This window comes from Gorilla gorilla, chromosome 23 (genome assembly GCF_029281585.2).
Source record: "Gorilla gorilla gorilla isolate KB3781 chromosome 23, NHGRI_mGorGor1-v2.1_pri, whole genome shotgun sequence".
Classification (NCBI taxonomy): Eukaryota; Metazoa; Chordata; class Mammalia; order Primates; family Hominidae; genus Gorilla; species Gorilla gorilla.
Window position 1 is genome coordinate 10,581,106 of NC_086018.1, and position 21,721 is coordinate 10,602,826.

The window sequence follows — 21,721 nt, forward strand, 5'->3', positions numbered from 1 at the left end:
AGTGTTTCCAAACTACTGTATCAATAGAAAGGTTCAACTCTGTTAGTTGACGACACACATCACAATTAAGTTCCTGAGAATTCTTCTGTCTCATTTTTATGGGAAGATATTTTCGTTTTCACCATAGGCCTGAATTCGCACGAAATGTCCACATCCAGATACTACAGAAAGAGTGTTTCAAACCTGCTCTATGAAAGGGAAAGTTCTGCTCTGTGACATGAATGCAGATGTCACAAAGTAGTTTCTGACAGTGCTTCTGTCTAGATTTTAGATGAAGATATTCCCGTTTCCAACGAAATCTTCACAGTTATCCAAATATCCACTTGCAGATTCTACAAACAGAGTGTTTCCAAACTGCTCTATCAAATGAAAGGTTGAACTCTGTTAGTTGAGGGCACACATCACAAAGAAGTTTCTGAGAATGTTTCTGTCTAGATTTTATATGAAGATATTCCCGTTTCCAAAGAAATCATCACTGTTATCCAGATATCCGTATGCAATTTCTACAGAAAGAGTGTTTCCAAACTGCTGTATCAAAAGAAAGGTTGAACTCTCTTAGTTGAAGACACTCATCACAAAGAAGTTTCTGAGAATCCTTCTGTCTAGATTTTATATGAAGATATTCCCGTTGCCAATGAAATCTTCTCAGTTATCCAAATATCAACTTGCCGATTCTACAAAAAGAGGGTTTCCAAACTGCTCTATCCAAAGAAAGGTTAAACTCTGTTCTTTGAGGACACTCATCACAAAGAAGTTTCTGATAATGCTTCTGTCTAGATTTTATATGAAGATATTCCCGTTTCTAATTAAATCGTTAGAGGTATCCAAATATCCACTTAAAGTTTCTGCAAAAACAGTGTTTCCAAACTGCTCTATCAAAAGAAAGGTTGAACCCTGTTAGTTGAAGACACAGATCACAAAGAAGTTTCTGAGAATGCTTCTGTCTAGATTTTATATCAAGATATTCAGGTTTCCAACGAAATCATTAAAGGTATCCAAATATCCACTTACAGATTCTACAAAAACAGTGTTTCCAAACTGCTCTATCAAAAGAAAGGTTGAACCCTGTTAGTTGAAGACACACATCACAAAGAAGTTTCTGAGAATGCTTCTGTCTAGAATTTATATGAAGATATTCCGTTTCCAATGAAATCTTCACAGTTATCCAAATATCCACTTGCAGATTCTACAAAAAGAGTGTTTCCAAACTACTGTATCAATAGGAAGGTTCAGCTCTGTTAGTTGAGGACAGACATCCCAATTAAGTTTCTGAGAATCATTCTCTTTCATTTATATGGGAAGATATTTCCGTTTTCACCATAGGCCTGATTTTGCTCGAGATGTCCACTTCCGGATACTACAGAAAGAGTGTTTCAAACCTGGTCAATGAAAAGGAATGTTCAGCTCTGTCACTTGAATGCAGATATCACAAAGTAGTTTCTGACAGTGCTTCTGTCTAGATTTTAGATGAAGATATTCCCGTTTCCAACGAAATCTTCACAGTTATCCAAATATCCACTTGCAGATTCTACAAACAGAGTGTTTCCAAACTGCTCTATCAAATGAAAGGTTGAACTCTGTTAGTTGAAGACCCTCAGCACAAAGAAGCTTCTGAGAATCTTTCTGTCTAGATTTTATATGAAGATATTCCCGTTGCCAACGAAATTTTCTCAGTTATCCAAATATCAAGTTGCCGATTCTACAAAAATACGGTTTCCAAACTGCTCTATCCAAAGAAATGTTAAACTCTGTTCTTTGAGGACACTCATCACAAAGAAGTTTCTGAGAATGCTTCTGTCTAGATTTTATATAAAGATATTCCCGTTTCCATAGAAATCTTCACTGTTATTCAAATATTCACTTGCAGATTCTACAAAAAGTGTGTTTCCAAACTGCTGTCTCAAAAGAAATGTTCAACTCTGTTAGTTGAGGACCCACATTCCAAATAAGTTTCTGAGAATCCTTCTGTCTCTTTTTTATCGGAAGATATTTCCCTTTTCACCTTAGGCCTGATTTCGCTCGAAATGTCCACTTCCGGATATTACAGAAAGAGTGTTTCAAACCTGGTCAATGAAAAGGAATGTTCAGCTCTGTCACTTGAATGCAGATATCACAAAGTAGTTTCTGACAGTGCTTCCGTCTAGATATTAGATGAAGATATTCCCGTTTCCAACAAAATCTTCACAGTTATCCAAATATCCACTTGCAGATTCTACAAAAAGAGTGTTTCCAAACTACTGTATCAATAGAAAAGTTCAAGTCTGTTAGTTGACGACACACATCCCAATTAAGTTTCTGAGAATCCTTCTGTCTCATTTTTATGGGAAGATATTTCCGTTTTCACCATAGGCCTGAATTCGCTCGAAATGTCTACTTCCAGATATACAGAAAGAGTGTTTCAAACCTGCTCTATGAAAGGGAATGTTCAGCTCTGTGACTTGAATGCAGATATCACAAAGTAGTTTCTGACAGTGCTTCGGTCTAGATTTTAGATGAAGATATTCCCGTTTCCAACGAAGTCTTCACAGTTATCCAAATATCCACTGGCAGATTCTACAAACAGAGTGTTTCCAAACTGCTCTATCAAATGAAAGGTTGAACTCTGTTTGTTAAGGACACACATCACAAAGAAGTTTCTGAGAATGTTTCTGTCTAGATTTTATATGAAGATATTCCCGTTTCCAAAGAAATCTTCAGAGTTATCCAGATATCCACATGCAATTTCTACAGAAAGAGTGTTTCCAAACTGCTGTATCAAAAGAAAGGTTGAACTCGGTTAGTTGAAGACACTCATCACAAAGAAGTTTCTGAGAATCCTTCTGTCTAGATTTTATATGAAGATATTCCCGTTGCCAATGAAATCTTCTCAGTTATCCAAATATCAACTTCCCGATTCTACAAAAAGAGGGTTTCCAAACTGCTCTATCCAAAGAAAGGTTAAACTCTGTTCTTTGAGGACACTCATCACAAAGAAGTTTCTGAGAATGCTTCTGTCTAGATTTTACATAAAGATATTCCCGTTTCCATAGAAATCTTCACTGTTATTCAAATATTCACTTGCAGATCCTACAAAAAGTGTGTTTCCAAACTGCTGTATCAAAAGAAATGTTCAACTCTATTAGTTGAGGACCCACATCCCAAATAAGTTTCTGAGAATCCTTCCGTCTCGTTTTCATCAGAAGATATTTCCGTTTTCACCATAGGCCTGATTTCGCTCGAAATGTCCACTTCCGGATACTACAGAAAGTGTGTTTCAAACCTGGTCAATGAAAAGGAATGTTCAGCTCTGTCACTTGAATGCAGATATCACAAAGTAGTTTCTGACAGTGCTTCCGTCTAGATATTAGATGAAGATATTCCCGTTTCCCACAAAATCTTCACAGTTATCCAAACATCCACTTGCAGATTCTACAAAAAGAGTGTTTCCAAACTACTGTATCAATAGAAAGGTTCAACTCTGTTAGTTGACGACACACATCCCAATTAAGTTCCTGAGAATCCTTCTGTCTCATTTTTATGGGAAGATATTTCCGTTTTCACCATAGGCCTGAATTCGCACGAAATGTCCTCTTTCAGATACTACAGAAAGAGTGTTTCAAACGTGGTCTATGAAAGGGAAGGTTCAGCCCTGTGACTGGAATGCAGATATCAAAAAGTAGTTTCTGACAGTGCTTCTGTCTGTCTTTTATATGAAGATATTCCCGTTTCCAACGAAATCGTTAGAGGTATCCAAATATCCACTTACAGATTCTACAAAAAGAGAGTATCCAAACTGCTGTATCAAAAGAAAGGTTGAACTCTGTTAGTTGAGGACACACATCACAAAGAAGTTTCTGAGAATGCTTCTGTCTAGATTTTATATGAAGATATTCCCCTTTCCAACGAAATCTTCACAGTTATCCACATATCCACTTGCAGATTCTACAAAAAGTGCGTTTACAAACTGGTGTGTCAAAAGAAAGGTTGAACTCTGTTAGTTGAGGACACTCTTCACAAAGAAGTTTCTGAGAATTCTTCTGTCTAGATTTTATATGAAGATATTCCCGTTTTCAACGAAATCTTCACAGTTATCCAAATATCCACTTGCCGATTCAACAAAAAGAGGGTTTCCAAGCTGCTGTATCAAAAGAAAGGTTGAACTGTGTTAGGTGAGGACACTCATTACCAAGAAGTTTCTGAGAATGCTTCTGTCTAGATTTTATATGAAGATACTCCCGTTTCCAACGAAATCGTTAGAGGAATCCAAATATCCACATACAGGTTCTACAAAAGGGGTGTTTCTAAACTGCTCTATAAAAAAAAAGGTTGAACTCTGTTAGTTGAGGACACACATCACAAAGAATTTTCTGAGAATTCTTCTGTCTAGACTTTATGTGAAGATATTCCCGTTTCCAACAAAATCTTCACAGTTATCCAAATATCCACTTGCAGATTCTACAAAAAGAGTGTTTCCAAACTACTGTATCAATAGAAAGGTTCAACTCTGTTAGTTGACGACACACATCCCAATTAAGTTTCTGAGAATCCTTCTGTCTCATTTTTATGGGAAGATATTTCCGTTTTCACCATTGGCCTGAATTCGCTCGAAATGTCCAGTTCCAGATACTACAGAAAGAGTGTTTCAAACCTGCTCTATGAAACAGAATGTTCAGCTCTGTGACTTGAATGCAGATATCACAAAGTAGTTTCTGACAGTGCTTCTGTCTAGATTTTAGATGAAGATATTCCCGTTTCCAACGAAATCTTCACAGTTATTTAAATATCCACTTGCAGATTCTACAAACAGAGTGTTCCCAAACTGCTCTATCAAATGAAAGGTTGAACTCTGTTAGTTGAGGACACACATCACAAAGAAGTTTCTGAGAATGTTTCTGTCTAGACTTTATATGAAGATATTCCCGTTTCCAAAGAAATCTTCACAGTTATCCAGATATCCGCATGCAATTTCTACAGAAAGAGTGTTTCCAAACTGCTGTATCAAAAGAAAGGTTGAATTCTGTCAGTTGAAGACACTCATCACAAAGAAGTTTCTGAGAATCCTTCCGTCTAGATTTCATATGAAGTTATTCCCGTTGCCAACGAAATCTTCTCAGTTATCCAAATATCAACTTGCCGATTCTACAAAAAGAGGGTTTCCAAAATGCTCTATCCAAAGAAAGGTTAAGCTCTGTTCTTTGAGGACACTCATCACAAAGAAGTTTCTGGTAATGCTTCTGTCTAGATTTTATATGAAGATATTCCCGTTTCTAATGAAATCATTAGAGGTATCCAAATATCCACTTACAGATTCTACAAAAGCAGTGTTTCCAAACTGCTCTATCAAAAGAAAGGTTGAACCCTGTTAGTTGAAGAAACAGATCACAAAGAAGTTTCTGAGAATGCTTCTGTCTCGTTTTCATAGGAAGCTATTCCCTTTTTCACCACAGGCCTGAATGCGCTCGAAGTGTCCACTTTCAGACACAACAGAAAGAGAGTTTCAAACGTGGTCTATGAAAGGGAATGTTCAGATCTGTGACTTGAATGCAGATATCACAAAGTAGTTTCTCACAGTGCTTCTGTGTGTCTTTTATATGAAGATATTCCCGTTTCCAACGAAATCGTTAGAGGTATCCATATATCCACTTACAGATTCTACAAAAAGAGTGTTTCCAAACTGCTCTATCAAAAGAAAGGTTCAAATCTGTTAGTTGAAGACACAGATCACAAAGAAGTTTCTGAGAATGCTTCTCTCTTGATTTTATATGAAGATATTCACGTTTCCAATGAAATCATTAGAGGTATCCAAATATCCACTTACAGATCCTACAAAAACAGTGTTTCCAAACTGCTCTATCAAAAGAAAGGTTGGACCCTGTTAGTTGAAGACACACATCACAAAGAAGTTTCTGAGAATGCTTCTGTCTAGATTTTATATCAAGATATTCCGTTTCCAACGAAATCTTCACAGTTATCCAAATATCCGCTTGCAGATTCTACAAAAAGAGTGTTTCCAAACTACTGTATCAATAGAAAGGTTCAACTCTGTTAGTTGAGGACAGACATCCCAATTAAGTTTCTGAGAATCTTTCTCTTTCATTTTTATGGGAAGATATTTCCGTTTTCACCATAGGCCTGATTTCGCTCGAAATGTCCACTTCCGGATACTACAGAAAGAGTGCTTCAAACCTGGTCAATGAAAAGGAATGTTCAGCTCTCTCACTTGAATGCAGATATCACAAAGTAGTTTCTGACAGTGCTTCCGTCTAGATATTAGATGAAGATATTCCCGTTTCCAACAAAATCTTCACAGTTTTCCAAATATCCACTTGCAGATTCTACAAAAAGAGTGTTTCCAAACTACTGTATCAATAGAAAGGTTCAACTCTGTTAGTTGACGACACACATCCCAATTAAGTTTCTGAGAATCCTTCTGTCTCATTTTTATTGGAAGATATTTCCGTTTTCACCATAGGCCTGAATTCGCTCGAAATGTCCAGTTCCAGATACTACAGAAAGAGTGTTTCAAACCTGCTCTATGAAAGGGAATGTTCAGCTCTGTGACTTGAATGCAGATATCACAAAGTAGTTTCTGACAGTGCTTCTGTCTAGATTTTAGATGAAGATATTCCCGTTTCCAACGAAATCTTCACAGTTATCCAAATATCCACTTGCAGATTCTACAAACAGAGTGTTTGAAAACTGCTCTATCAAATGAAAGGTTGAACTCTGTTAGTTGAGGACACACAAGACAAAGAAGTTTCTGAGAATGTTTCTGTCTAGATTTTATATGAAGATATACCCGTTTCCAAAGAAATCTTCACAGTTATCCAAATATCCACTTGCAGATTCTATAAAAAGTGTGTTTCCAACAGCTGTATGAAAAGAAATGTTGAACTCTGTTAGTTGAGGACACACATCACAAAGAAGTTTCTCAGAATGCTTCTGTCTAGATTTTATATGAAGATATTCCCGTTTCCAATGAAATCTTCACAGTTATCCAAATATCCACTTGCAGATTCTACAAAAAGTGTGTTTCCAACTGCTGTATGAAAGGAAAGGTTGAACTCTGTTAGTTGAGGACCCACATCACAAAGAAGTTTCTGAGAATATTTCTGTCTAGATTTTAAATGAAGATATTCCCGTTTCCAATGAAATCTTCACAGTCATCCAAATATCCACTTGCAATTTATACAAAAAGGGTGTTTCCAAACTGCTGTATCGAAAGAAAGGTTGAACTCTGTTAGTTGAGGACACACATCCCAAACAACTTTATGAGAATCCTTCTGTCTCGTTTTCATAGGAAGATATTCCCTTTTTCACCACAGGCCTGAATGCGCTCGAAGTGTCCACTTTCAGATACAACAGAAAGAGAGTTTCAAACGTGGTCTATGAAAGGGAATGTTCAGATCTGTGACTTGAATGCAGATATCACAAAGTAGTTTCTCACAGTGCTTCTGTGTATCTTTTATATGAAGATATTCCCGTTTCCAACGAAATCGTTAGAGGTATCCAAATATCCACTTACAGATTCTACAAAAAGAGTGTTTCCAAACTGCTCTATCAAAAGAAAGGTTCAACTCAGTTAGATGAGGACACACATCACAAAGAAGTTTCTGAGAATGCTTCTGTCTAGATTTTATATGAAGATATTCCCGTTTCCAAAGAAATCACTAGATGTATCCAAATATCCACTTACCGATTCTACAAAAACAGTGTTTCCAAACTGCTCTATCAAAAGAAAGGTTGAACCCTGTTAGTTGAAGACACAGGTCACAAAGAAGTTTCTGAGAATGCTTCTGTCTGGATTTTATATGAAGATATTCAGGTTTCCAATGAAATCATTAGTGGTATCCAAATATCCACTTACAGATTCTACAAAGCAGTGTTTCCAAACTGCTCTATCAAAAGAAAGGTTGAGCCCTGTTAGTTGAAGACACACATCACAAAGAAGTTTCTGAGAATGCTTCTGTCTAGAATTTATATGAAGATATTCCCGGTTCCAATGAAATCTTCATAGTTATCCAAATATCCACTTGCAGATTCTACAAACAGAGTGTTTCCAAACTGTTCTATCAAAAGAAAGGTTCAACTCTCTTAGATGAGGACACACATCACAAAGAAGTTTCTGAGAATGCTTCTGTCTACATTTTATATGAAGATATTCAGGTTTCCAATGATATCGTTAGAGGTATCCAAATATCCACTTAGAGATCCTACAAAAACAGTGTTTCCAAACTGCTCTATCAAAAGAAAGGTTGAACCCTGTTAGTTGAAGACACACATCACAAATAAGTTTCTGAGAATGCTTCTGTCTAGAATTTATATGAAGATATTCCCTTTTCCAACAAAATCTTCACAGTTATCCAAATATCCACTTCCAGATTCTACAAACAAAGGGTTTCCAAACTGCTCTATCATAAGAAAGGTTGAATTCTGTTAGTTGAGGACACACATCACAAAGAAGTTTCTGAGAATGTTTCTGTCTAGATTTTATATGAAGATATTCCCGTTTCCAAAGAAATCTTCACAGTTCTCCAGATATCCACTTGCAATTTCTACGGAAAGAGTGTTTCCAAACTGCTGTATCACAAGAAAGGTTGAACTCTGTTAGTTGAAGACACTCATCACAAAGAAGTGTCTGAGAATCCTTCTGTCTAGATTTTATATGAAGATATTCCCGTTGCCAACGAAATCTTCTCAGTTATCCAAATATCAACTTGCCGATTCTACAAAAAGAGGGTTTCCAAACTGCTCTATCAAAAGAAAGGTTGAACTCTGTTAGCTGCAGACACACATCACAAAGAAGTTTCTGAGAATGCCTCTGTCTAGATCTTATTTGAAGATATTCCCGATTCTAATGAAATCGTTAGAGGTATCGAAATATCCACTTACAGATTCTACAAAAAGGGAGTATCCAAACTTCTGTATCAAAAGAAAGTTTGAACTCCGTTAGTTGAGGACACACATCACAAAGAAGTTTCTGAGAATGATTCTGCCTAGATTTTATATAAAGATATTCCCGTTTCCAAAGAAATCTTCACTGTTATTCAAATATTCACTTGCAGATTCTACAAAAAGTGTGTTTCCAAACTGCTGTTTCAAAAGAAATGTTCAACTCGGTTACTTGAGGACTCACATCCCAAATAAGTTTCTGAGAATCCTTCTGTCTCGTTTTTATGGGAAGATATTTCCGTTTTCACCATTGGCCGGAATTCGCTCGAAATGTCCACTTTCAGACACTACAGAAAGAGTGTTTCAAACGTGGTCTATGAAAAGGAATGTTCAGCACTGTGACTTGAATGCAGATATCAAAAAGTAGTTTCTGACAGTGCTTCTGTCTATCTTTTATATGAAGATATTCCCGTCTCCAACGAAATCGTTAGAGGTATCCAAATATCCACTTACAGATTCTACAAAAAGAGAGTATCCAAACTGCTGTATCAAAAGAAAGGTTGAACTCCGTTAGTTGAGGACACACATCACAAAGAAGTTTCTGATAATGCTTCTGTCTAGATTTTATATAAAGATATTCCCGTTTCCATAAAGATCTTCACTGTTATTCAAATATTCACTTGCAGATTCTACAAAAAATGTGTTTCCAAATTGCTGTATCAAAAGAAGTGTTCAACTCTGTTAGTTGAGGACCCACATCCCAAAAAAGTTTCTGAGAATCCTTCTGTCTCGTTTTTATGTGTAGATATTTCCGTTTTCACCATAGGCCTGAATTCGCTCGAAACGTCCACTTTCAGGTACTACAGAAAGAGTGTGTCAAACGTGGTCTATGAAAGGGAATGTTCAGCGCTGTGACTTGAATGCAGATATCAAAAAGTAGTTTCTGACAGTGCTTCTGTCTATCATTTATATGAAGATATTCCCCTTTCCAACGAAATCGTTAGAGGTATCCAAATATCCACTTACAGATTCTACAAAAAGAGAGTATCCAAACTGCTGTATCAAAAGAAAGGTTGAACTCTGTTAGTTGAGGACCCACATCACAAAGAAGTTTCTGAGAATATTTCTGTCTAGATTTTAAATGAAGATATTCCTGTTTCCAATGAAATCTTCACAGTTATCCAAATATCCACTTGAAATTTATACAAAAAGGGTGTTTCCAAACTGCTGTATCAAAAGAAAGGTTGAACTCTGTTAGTTGAGGACAAACATCCTAAACAACTTTATGAGATTCCTTCTGTCTCGTTTTAATAGGAAGATATTCCCTTTTTCACCACAGGCCTGAATGCGCTCGAAGTGTCCACTTTCAGATAAAACAGAAAGAGAGTTTCAAACGTGGTCTATGAAAGGGAATGTTCAGATCTGTGACTTGAATGCAGATATCACAAAGTAGTTTCTGACACTGCTTCTGTGTATCTTTTATATGAAGATATTCCCGTTTCCAACGAAATCGTTAGAGGTATCCAAATATCCACTTACAGATTCTACAAAAAGAGTGTTTCCAAACTGCTCTATCAAAAGAAAGGTTGAACCCTGTTAGTTGAAGACACAGATCGCAAAGAAGTTTCTGAGAATGTTTCTGTCTAGATTTTGAATGAAGATATTCAGGTTTCCAATGAAATCATTAGAGGTATCCAAATATCCACTTACAGATTCTACAAAAACAGTGTTTCCAAACTGCTCTATCAAAAGAAAGGTTGGACCCTGTTAGTTGAAGACATACATCACAAAGAAGTTTCTGAGCATGCTTCTGTCTAGAATTTATATGAAGATATTCCGTTTCCAATGAAATCTTCACAGTTATCCAAATATCCACTTGCAGATTATACAAAAAGAGTGTTTCCAAACTACTGTATCAATAGAATGGTTCAACCCTGTTAGTTGAGGACAGACATCCCAATTAAGTTTCTGAGAGTCTTTCTCTTTCATTTTTATGGGAAGATATTTCCGTTTTCACCATAGACCTGATTTCGCTCAAAATGTCCACTTCCGGATACTACAGAAAGAGTGTTTCAAACCTGGTCAATGAAAAGGAATGTTCAGCTCTGTGACTTGAATGCAGATATCACAAAGTAGTTTCTGACAGTGCTTCTGTCTAGATTTTAGATGAAGATATTCTCGTTTCCAACGAAATCTTCACAGTAATCCAAGTATCCACTTGCAGATTCTACAAACAGAGTGTTTCCAAACTGCTCTATCAAATGAAAGGTTGAACTCTGTTAGTTGAGGACACACATCACAAAGAAGTTTCTGAGAATGTTTCTGTCTAGAATTTTTATGAAGACATTCCCGTTTCCAAAGAAATCTTCACAGTTATCCAGATATCCGCATGCAATTTCTACAGAAAGAGTGTTTCCAAACTGCTGTATCAAAAGAAAGGTTGAACTCTGTTAGTTGAAGACACTCATCATAAAGAAGTTTCTGAGAATCCTTCTGTCTAGATTTTATTTGAAGATATTCCCGTTGCCAACGAAATCTTCTCATTTATCCAAATATCAACATGCCGATTCTACAAAAAGAGGGTTTCCAAACTGCTCTATCCAAAGAAAGGTTGAACTCTGTTAGCTGAAGACACACATCAGAAAGAAGTTTCTGAGAATGCCTCTGTCTAGATTTTATTTGAAGATATTCCCGTTTCTAATGAAATCGTTAGAGGTATCCAAATATCCACTTACAGATTCTACAAAAAGAGAGTTTCCAAACTGCTGTATCAAAAGAAAGGTTGAACTCCGTTTGTTGAGGACACACATCAGAAAGAAGTTTCTGAGAATGCTTCTGTCTCGTTTTTATTGGAAGATATTTCCGTTTTCACCATAGGCCTGAATTCGCCCGAAATGTCCACTTTCAGATACTACAGAAAGAGTGTTTCAAACGTGGTCTATGAAAGGGAATGTTCAGCACTGTGACGTGAATTCAGATATCAAAAAGTAGTTTCTGACAGTGCTTCTGTCTATCTTTTATATGAAGATATTCCCGTTTCCAACAAAATCGTTAGAGGTATCCCAATATCCACTTACAGATTCTACAAAAAGAGATTATCCAAACAGCTGTATCAAAAGAAAGGTTGAACTCTGTTAGTTGAGGACACACATCACAAGGAAGTTTCTGAGAATGCTTCTGTCTAGATTTTATATGAAGATATTCCCTTTTCCAACGAAATCTTCACAGTTATCCAAATAACCACTTGCAGATTCTACAAAAAGAGCGTTTCCAAACTGCTGTATCAAAAGAAATGTTGAAGTGTGTTAGGTGAGGACACTCATTACCAAGAAGTTTCTGAGAATGCTTCTGTCTAGATTTTAAATGAAGATATTCCCGTTTCCAATGAAATCTTCACAGTTATCCAAATATCCACTTGCAATTTATACAAAAAGGGTGTTTCCAAACTGCTGTATCAAAAGAAAGGTTGAACTCCGTTTGTTGAGGACACACATCCCAAACAACTTTATGAGAATCCTTCTGTCTCGTTTTCATAGGAAGATATTCCCTTTTACACCACAGGCCTGAATGCGCTCGAAGTGTCCACTTTCAGATACAACAGAAAGAGAGTTTCAAACGTGGTCTATGAAAGGGAATGTTCAGATCTGTGACTTGAATGCAGATATCACAAAGAAGTTAATGACAGTGCTTCTGTGTATCTTTTATATGAAGATATTCCCGTTTCCAACGAAATCGTTAGAGGTATCCAAATATCCACTTACAGATTCTACAAAAAGAGAGTTTCCAAACTGCTGTATCAAAAGAAAGGTTGAACTCCGTTTGTTGAGGACACACATCAGAAAGAAGTTTCTGAGAATCCTTCTGTCTCGTTTTTATGGGTAGATATTTCAGTTTTCACCATAGACTTGAATTCGCTCGAAATGTCCACTTTCAGGTACTACAGAAAGACTGTTTCAAACGTGGTCTATGTAAGGGAATGTTCAGCACTGTGACTTGAATGCAGATATCAAAAAGTAGTTTCTGACAGTGCTTCTGTCTATCTTTTATATGAAGATATTCCCAATTCCAACGAAATCGTTAGAACTATCCAAATATCCACTTACAGATTCTACAAAAAGAGAGTATCCAAACTGCTGTATCAAAAGAAAGGTTGAACTCTGTTAGTTGAGGAGACACATCACAAAGAAGTTTCTCAGAATGCTTCTGTCTAGATTTTATATGAAGTTATTCCCGTTTCCAACAAAATCTTCACAGTTATCGAAATATCCCCTTGCAGATTCTACAAAAAGAGCGTTTCCAAACTGGTGTGTCAAAAGAAAGGTTGAACTCTGTTAGTTGAGGACACTCTTCACAAAGAAGTTTCTGAGAATTCTTCTGTCTAGATTTTATATGAAGATATTCCCGTTTTCAACGAAATCTTCACAGTTATCCAAATATCCACTTGCCGATTCAACAAAAAGAGGGTTTCCAAGCTGCTGTATCAAAGGAAAGGTTGAACTGTGTTAGGTAGGACACTCATTACCAAGAAGTTTCTGAGAATGCTTCTGTCTAGATTTTATATGAAGATACTCCCGTTTCCAACGAAATCGTTAGAGGTATCCAAATATCCACTTACAGATTCTACAAAAAGAGTGTTTCCAAACTGCTCTATCAAAAGAATGGTTCAACTCTGTTAGATGAGGACACACATCACAAAGAAGTTTCTGAGAATGCTTCTGTCTAGATCTGATATGAAGATATTCCCGTTTCCAATGAAATCACTAGAGGTATCCAAATATCCACTTACAGATTCTACAAAAACAGTGTTTCCAAACTGCTCTATCAAAAGAAAGGTTGAACCCTGTTAGTTGAAGACACACATCACAAAGATGTTTCTGAGAATGCTTCTGTCTAGAATTTATATGAAGATATTCCGTTTCCAATGAAATCTTCACAGGTATCCAAATATCCACTTGCAGATTCTACAAAAAGAGTGTTTCCAAACTACTGTATCAATAGAAAGGTTCAACTCTGTTAGTTGACGACACACATCCCAATTAAGTTTCTGAGAATCCTTCTGTCTCATTTTTATGGGAAGATATTTCCGTTTTCACCATAGGACTGAATTCGCTCGAAATGTCCACTTCCAGATACTACAGAAAGAGTGTTTCAAACCCGCTCCATGAAAGGGAATGTTCAGCTCTGTGACTTGAATGCAGATATCACAAAGTAGATTCTGACACTGCTTCTGTCTAGATTTTAGATGAAGATATTCCTGTTTCCACCGAAATCTTCACAGTTATCCAGATATCCACATGCAATTTCTACAGAAAGAGTGTTTCCAAACTGCTGTATCAAAAGAAAGGTTGAACTCTGTTAGTTGAAGACACTCATCACAAAGAAGTTTCTGAGAATCCTTCTGTCTAGATTTTATAGAAAGATATTCCCGTTTCCAAAGAAATCTTCACTGTTATTCAAATATTCACTTGCAGATTCTACAAAAAGTGTGTATCCAAACTGCTGTATCAAAAGAAATGTTGAACTCTGTTAATTGAGGACCCACATCCCAAATAAGTTTCTGAGAATCCTTCTGTCTCGTTTTTATCGGAAGATATTTCCGTTTTCACCATAGGCCTGAATTCGCTCGAAATGTCCACTTTCAGATACTACAGAAAGAGTGTTTCAAACGTGGTCTATGAAAGGGAATGTTCAGCCCTGTGACTTGAATGCAGATATCCAAAAGTAGTTTCTGACAGTGCTTCTGTCTATCTTTTATATGAAGATATTCCCGTTTCCAACGAAATCGTTAGAGTTATCCAAATATCCACTTACAGATTCTACAAAAAGAGAGTATCCAAACTGGTGTGTCAAAAGAAAGGTTGAACTCTGTTAGTTGAGGACACTCTTCACAAAGAAGTTTCTGAGAATTCTTCTGTCTAGATTTTATATGAAGATATTCCCGTTTTCAACGAAATCTTCGCAGTTATCCAAATATCCACTTGCCGTTTAAAAAAAAAGAGGGTTTGCAAGCTGCTGTATCAAAAGAAATGTTGAAGTGCGTTAGGTGAGGACACTCATTACCAAGAAGTTTCTGAGAATGCTTCTGTCTAGATTTTATATGAAGATACTCCCGTTTCCAACGAAATCTTTAGAGTTATCCAAATATCCACTTACAGATTCTACAAAAGGGGTGTTTCCAAACTGCTCTATAAAAAGAAAGGTTGAACTCTGTTAGTTGAGGACACACATCACAAAGAAATTTCTGAGAATGCTTCTGTCTAGACTTTATGTGAAGATATTCCCGTTTCCAATGAAATCTTCACATTTATCCAAATATCCACTTGCAGATTCTACAAAAAGTTTCTTTCCAACTGCAGTATGAAAGGAAAGGTTGAACTCTGTTAGTTGAGGACCCACATCACAAAGAAGTTTCTGAGAATATATCTGTCTAGATGTTGAATGAAGATATTCCCGTTTCCAATGAAATCTTCACAGTTATCCAAATATCCACTTGCAATTTATACAAAAAGGGAGTTTCCAAACTGCTGTATCAAAAGAAAGGTTGAAATCTGTTAGTTGAGGACACACATCCCAAACAACTTTATGAGAATCCTTCTGTCTCGTTTTCATAGGAAGATATTCCCTTTTTCACCACAGGCTTGAATGCGCTCGAAGTGTCCACTTTCAGATACAACAGAAAGAGAGTTTCAAACGTGGTCTATGAAAGGGAATGTTCAGATCTGTGACTTGAATGCAGATATCACAAAGTAGTTTCCCACAGTGCTTCTGTGTATCTTTTATATGAAGATATTCCCGTTTCCAACGAAATCGTTAGAGGTATCCAAATATCCACTTACAGATTCTACAAAAAGAGTGTTTCCAAACTGCTGTATCAAAAGAAAGGTTCAACTCTGTTAGATGAGGACACACATCACAAAGAAGTTTCTGAGAATGCTTCTGTCTAGATTTTATATGAAGATATTCCCGTTTCCAATGAAATCACTAGAGGTATCCAAGTATCCACTTACAGATTCTACAAAAACAGTGTTTCCAAACTGCTCTATCAAAAGAAAGGTTGAACCCAGTTAGTTGAAGACACAGATCACAAAAAGTTTCTGAGAATGCTTCTGTCTAGATTTTATATGAAGATATTCCGTTTCCAACGAAATCTTCACAGTTATCCAAATATCCACTTGCAGATTCTACAAAAAGAGTGTTTCCAAACTGCTCTATCACATGAAAGGTTGAACTCTGTTAGTTGATTACACACGTCACAAAGAAGTTTCTGAGAATGTTTCTGTCTAGATTTTATATGAAGATATTCCCGTTTCCAAAGAAATCTTCACTGTTATCCAGATATCCACATGCAATTTCTAAAGAAAGAGTGTTTCCAAACTGCTGTATCAAAAGAAAGGTTGAACTCTGTTAGTTGAAGACACTCATCACAAAGTTGTTTCTGAGAATCCTTCTGTCCAGATTTTATATGAAGATATTCCCGTTGTCAACGAAATCTTCTCAGTTATCCAAATATCAACTTGCCGATTCTACAAAAAGATGGTTTCCAAACTGCTCTATCAAAAGAAAGGTTGGACTCTGTTAGCTGAAGACACACATCACAAAGAAGTTTCTGAGTATGCCTCTGTCTAGATTTTATTTGAAGATATTCCCGTTTCTAATGAAATCGTTAGAGGTATCCAAATATCCACTTACAGATTCTACAAAAAGAGAGTATCCAAACTGCTTTATCAAAAGAAAGTTTGAAATCCGCTAGTTGAGGACACACATCACAAAGAAGTTTCTGAGAATGCTTCTGTCTAGATTTTAGATAAAGATATTCCCGTTTCCATAGAAATCTTCACTGTTATTCAAATATTCACTTGCAGATTCTACAAAAAGTGTGTTTCCAAACTGCTGTATCAAAAGAAATGTTCAACTCTGTTAGTTGAGGACCCACATCCCAAATAAGTTTCTGAGGATCCTTCTGTCTCGTTTTTATCGGAAGGTATTTCCGTTTTCATCATAGGCCTGATTTCGCTCGAAATGTCCACTTCCGGATACTACAGAAAGAGTGTTTCAAACCTGGTCAATGAAAAGGAATGTTCAGCTCTGTCTCTTGAATGCAGATATCACAAAGTTGTTTCTGACAGTGCTTCCGTCTAGATACTAGATTAAGATATTCCCGTTTCCAACAAAATCTTCACAGTTATCCAAATATCCACTTGCAGATTCTACAAACAGAGTGTTTGAAACTGCTCTATCAAATGAAAGGTTGAACTCTGTTAGTTGAGGACACACATCACAAAGAAGTTTCTGAGAATGTTTCTGTCTAGATTTTATATGAAGATATTCCCGTTTCCAAAGAAATCTTCACAGTTATCCAGATATCCACATGCAATTTCTACAGAAAGAGTGTTTCCAAACTGCTGTATCAAAAGAAAAGTTGAAGTCTGTTAGATGAAGACACTCATCACAAAGAAGTTTCTGAGAATCCTTCTGTGTAGATTTTATATGAAGATATTCCCGTTGCCAACGAAATCTTCTCAGTTATCCAAATATCAACTTGCCGATTCTACAAAAAGAGGGTTTCCAAACTGCTCTATCCAAAGAAAGGCTAAACTCTGTTCGTTGAGGACACTCATCCCAAAGAAGTATCTGATAATGCTTCTGTCTTGATTTTATATAAAGATATTCCCGTTTCTAATGAAATCGTTAGAGGTATTCAAATATCTAATTACAGATTCTACAAAAAGAGAGTATCCAAACTGCTGTATTAAAAGAAAGGTTGAACTCTGTTAGTTGAGGACACACATCACAAAGAAGTTTCTGAGAATGCTTCTGCCTAGATTTTATATAAAGACATTCCCATTTCCAAAGAAATCTTCACTGTTATTCAAATATTCACTTGCAGATTCTGCAAAAAATGTGTTTCCAAATTGCTGTATCAAAAGAAGTGTTCAACTCTGTTAGTTGAGGACCCACATCCCAAATAAGTTTCTGAGAATCCTTCTGTCTCGTTTTTATGGGTACATATTTCCGTTTTCACCATAGGCCTGAATTCGCTCGAAATGTCCACTTTCAGGTACTACAGAAAGAGTGTTTCAAACGTGGTCTATGAAAGGGAATGTTCAGCACTGTGACTTGAATGCAGATATCAAAAAGTAGTTTCTGACAGTGCTTCTGTCTATCTTTTATATGAAGATATTCCCGTTTCCAACAAAATCGTTAGAGGTATCCAAATATCCACTTACAGATTCTACAAAAAGAGAGTTTCCAAACAGCTGTATCAAAAGAAAGGTTGAACTGTGTTAGTTGAGGACACACATCACAAAGAAGTTTCTGAGAATATTTCTGTCTAGATTTTAAATGAAGATATTCCCGTTTCCAAGGAAATCTTCACAGTTATCCAAATATCCACTTGCAATTTATACAAAAAGGGTGTTTCCAAACTGCTCTATCAAAAGAAAGGTTCAACTCTGTTAGATGAGGACACACATCACAAAGAAGTTTCTGAGAATGCTTCTGTCTAGATTTTATATGAAGATATTCCCGTTTCCAATGAAATCATTAGAGGTATCCAAATATAAACTTACAGATTCTACAAAAACAGTGTTTCCAAACTGCTCTGTCAAAAGAAAGGCTGAACCCTGTTAGTTGAAGACACAGATCACAAAGAAGTTTCTGAGAATGCTTCAGTCTAGATTTTATATAAAGATATTCCCGTTTCCAAAGAAATCTTCACTGTTATTCAAAAATTCACTTTTAGATTCTACAAAAAATGTGTTTCCAAATTGCTGTATCAAAAGAAGTGCTCAACTCTGTTAGTTGAGGACCCATATCCCAAATACGTTTCTGAGAATCCTTCTGTCTCGTTTTTATGGGTAGATATTTCCGTTTTCACCATAGGCCTGAATTCGCTCGAAATGTCCACTTTCAGTTACTACAGAAAGAGTGTTTCAAACGTGGTCTATGAAAGGGAATGTTCAGCACTGTGACTTGAATGCATATATCAAAAAGTAGTTTCTGACAGTGCTTCTGTCTATCTTTTTTATGAAGATATTCCCGTTTCCAACGAAATGGTTAGAGGTATCCAAATATCCACTTACAGATTCTACAAAAAGAGAGTATCCAAACTGCTGTATCAAAAGAAAGGTTGAACTCTGTTAGTTGAGGACACACATCACAAAGAAGTTTCTGAGAATGTTTCTGTCTAGATTTTATATGAAGATATTCCCGTTTCCAAAGAAATCTTCACAGTTATCCAGATATCCACATGCAATTTCTACAGAAAGAGTGTTTCCAAACTGCTGTATCAAAAGAAAGGTTGAAGTCTGTTAGTTGAAGACACTCATCACAAAGAAGTTTCTGAGAATCCATCTGTCTAGATTTTATATGAAGATATTCACGTTGCCAACGAAATCTTCTCAGTTATCCAAATATCAACTTGCCGATTCTACAAAAAGAGGGTTTCCAAACTGCTCTATCGAAAGAAAGGTTAAACTCTGTTCGTTGAGGACAGAGATCACAAAGAAGTTTCTGAGAATGCTTCTGTCTAGATTTTATATAAAGATATTCAGGTTTCCAATGAAATCATTAGAGGTATCCAAATATCCACTTACAGATTCTACAAAAAGAGAGTTTCCAAACAGCTGCATCAAAAGAAAGGTTGAACTGTGTTAGTTGAGGACACACATCACAAAGAAGTTTCTGAGAATGCTTCTGTCTAGATTTTATGTGAAGATATTCCCGTTTCCAATGAAATCTTCACAGTTATCCAAATATCCACTTGCAGATTCTACAAAAAGTCTGTGTCCAACTGCTGTATGAAAGGAAAGATTGAACTCTGTTAGTTGAGGACCCACATCACAAAGAAGTTTCTGAGAATATTTCTGTCTAGATTTTAAATGAAGATATTCCCGTTTCCAACGAAATCTTCACAGTTATCCAAATATCCACTTGCAATTTATACAAAAAGGGTGTTTCCAAACTGCTCTATCAAAAGAAAGGTTCAACTCTGTTAGATGAGGACACACATCACAAAGAAGTTTCTGAGAATGCTTATGTATAGATTTTATATGAAGATATTCCCGTTTCCAATGAAATCATTAGAGGTATCCAAATATAAACTTACAGATTCTACAAAAACTGTGTTTCCAAACTGCTCTGTCAAAAGAAAGGCTGAACCCCGTTAGTTGAAGACACAGATCACAAAGAAGTTTCTGAGAATGCTTCAGTCTAGATTTTATATAAAGATATTCCCGTTTCCAAAGAAATCTTCACTGTTATTCAAAAATTCACTTGCAGATTCTACAAAAAATGTGTTTCCAAATTGCTGTATCAAAAGAAGTGCTCAACTCTGTTAGTTGAAGACCCACATCCCTAATACGTTTCTGAGAATCCTTCTGTCTCGTTTTTACGGGTAGATATTTCCGTTTTCACCATAGGCCTGAATTCGCTCGAAATGTCCACTTTCAGTTACTACAGAAAGAGTGTTTCAAACGTGGTCTATGAAAGGGAATGTTCAGCACTGTGACTTGAATGCAGACATCAAAAAGTAGTTTCTGACAGTGCTTCTGTCTATCTTTTATATGAAGATATTCCCGTTTCCAACGAAATGGTTAGAGGTATCCAAATATCCACTTACAGATTCTACAGAAAGAGAGTATCCAAACTGCTGTATCAAAAGAAAGGTTGAACTCTGTTAGTTGAGGACACACATCACAAAGAAGATTCTGAGAATGCATCTGTCTAGATTTTATATGAAGATATTCCTGTTTCCAATGAAATCTTCACAGATATACAAATATCCACTTGCAGATTCTACAAAAAGTGTGTTTCCAACTGCTGTATGAAAGGAAAGGATGAACTCTGTTAGTTGAGGACCCACATCACAAAGAAGTTTCTGAGAATGCTTCTGTCTAGATTTTATATGAAGATATTCCCGTTTCCAATGAAATCATTGGAGGTATCCAAATATCCACTTACAGATTCTACAAAAACAGTGTTTCCACACTACTCTGTCAAAAGAAAGGTTGAACTCTGTTAGCTGAAGACACACAACACAAAGAAGATTCTGAGAATGCCTCTGTCTAGATTTTATTTGAAGATATTCCCGTTTCTAATGAAATCGTTAGAGGAATCCAAATATCCACTTACAGACCCTACAAAAAGAGAGTATCCAAACTGCTGTATCAAAAGAAAGGTTGAACTCCGTTAGTTGAGGACACACATCACAAAGTAGTTTCTGAGAATGCTTCTGTCTAGATTTTATATAAAGATATTCCCGTTTCCATTGAAATCTTCACTGTTATACAAATATTCACTTGCAGATTCTACAAAAAGTGTGTTTCCAAACTGCTGTATCTAAAGAAATGTTCAACTCTGTTAGTTGAGGACCCACATCCCAAATAAGTTTCTGAGAATCCTTCTGTCTCGTTTTTATCAGAAGATATTTCCGTTTTCACCATAGGCCTGATTTCGCTCGAAATGTCCACTTCCGAATACTACAGAAAGAGTATTTCAAACCTGGTCAATGAAAAGGAATGTTCAGCTCTGTGACTTGAATGCAGATATCACAAAGTAGTTTCTGACAGTGCTTCTGTCTAGATTTTAGATGAAGATATTCCCGGTTCCAATGAAATCTTCACAGTTATCCAAATATCCACTTGTAGATTCTACAAACAGAGTGTTTCTAAACTGCTCTATCAAATGAAAGGTTCAACTCTGTTAGATGAGGACACACATCACAAAGAAGTTTCTGAGAATGCTTCTGTCTAGATTTTATATGAAGATATTCCCGTTTCCAATGAAATCATTAGAGGTATCCAAATATCCACTTGCAGATTCTACAAACAGAGTGCTTCCAAACTGCTCT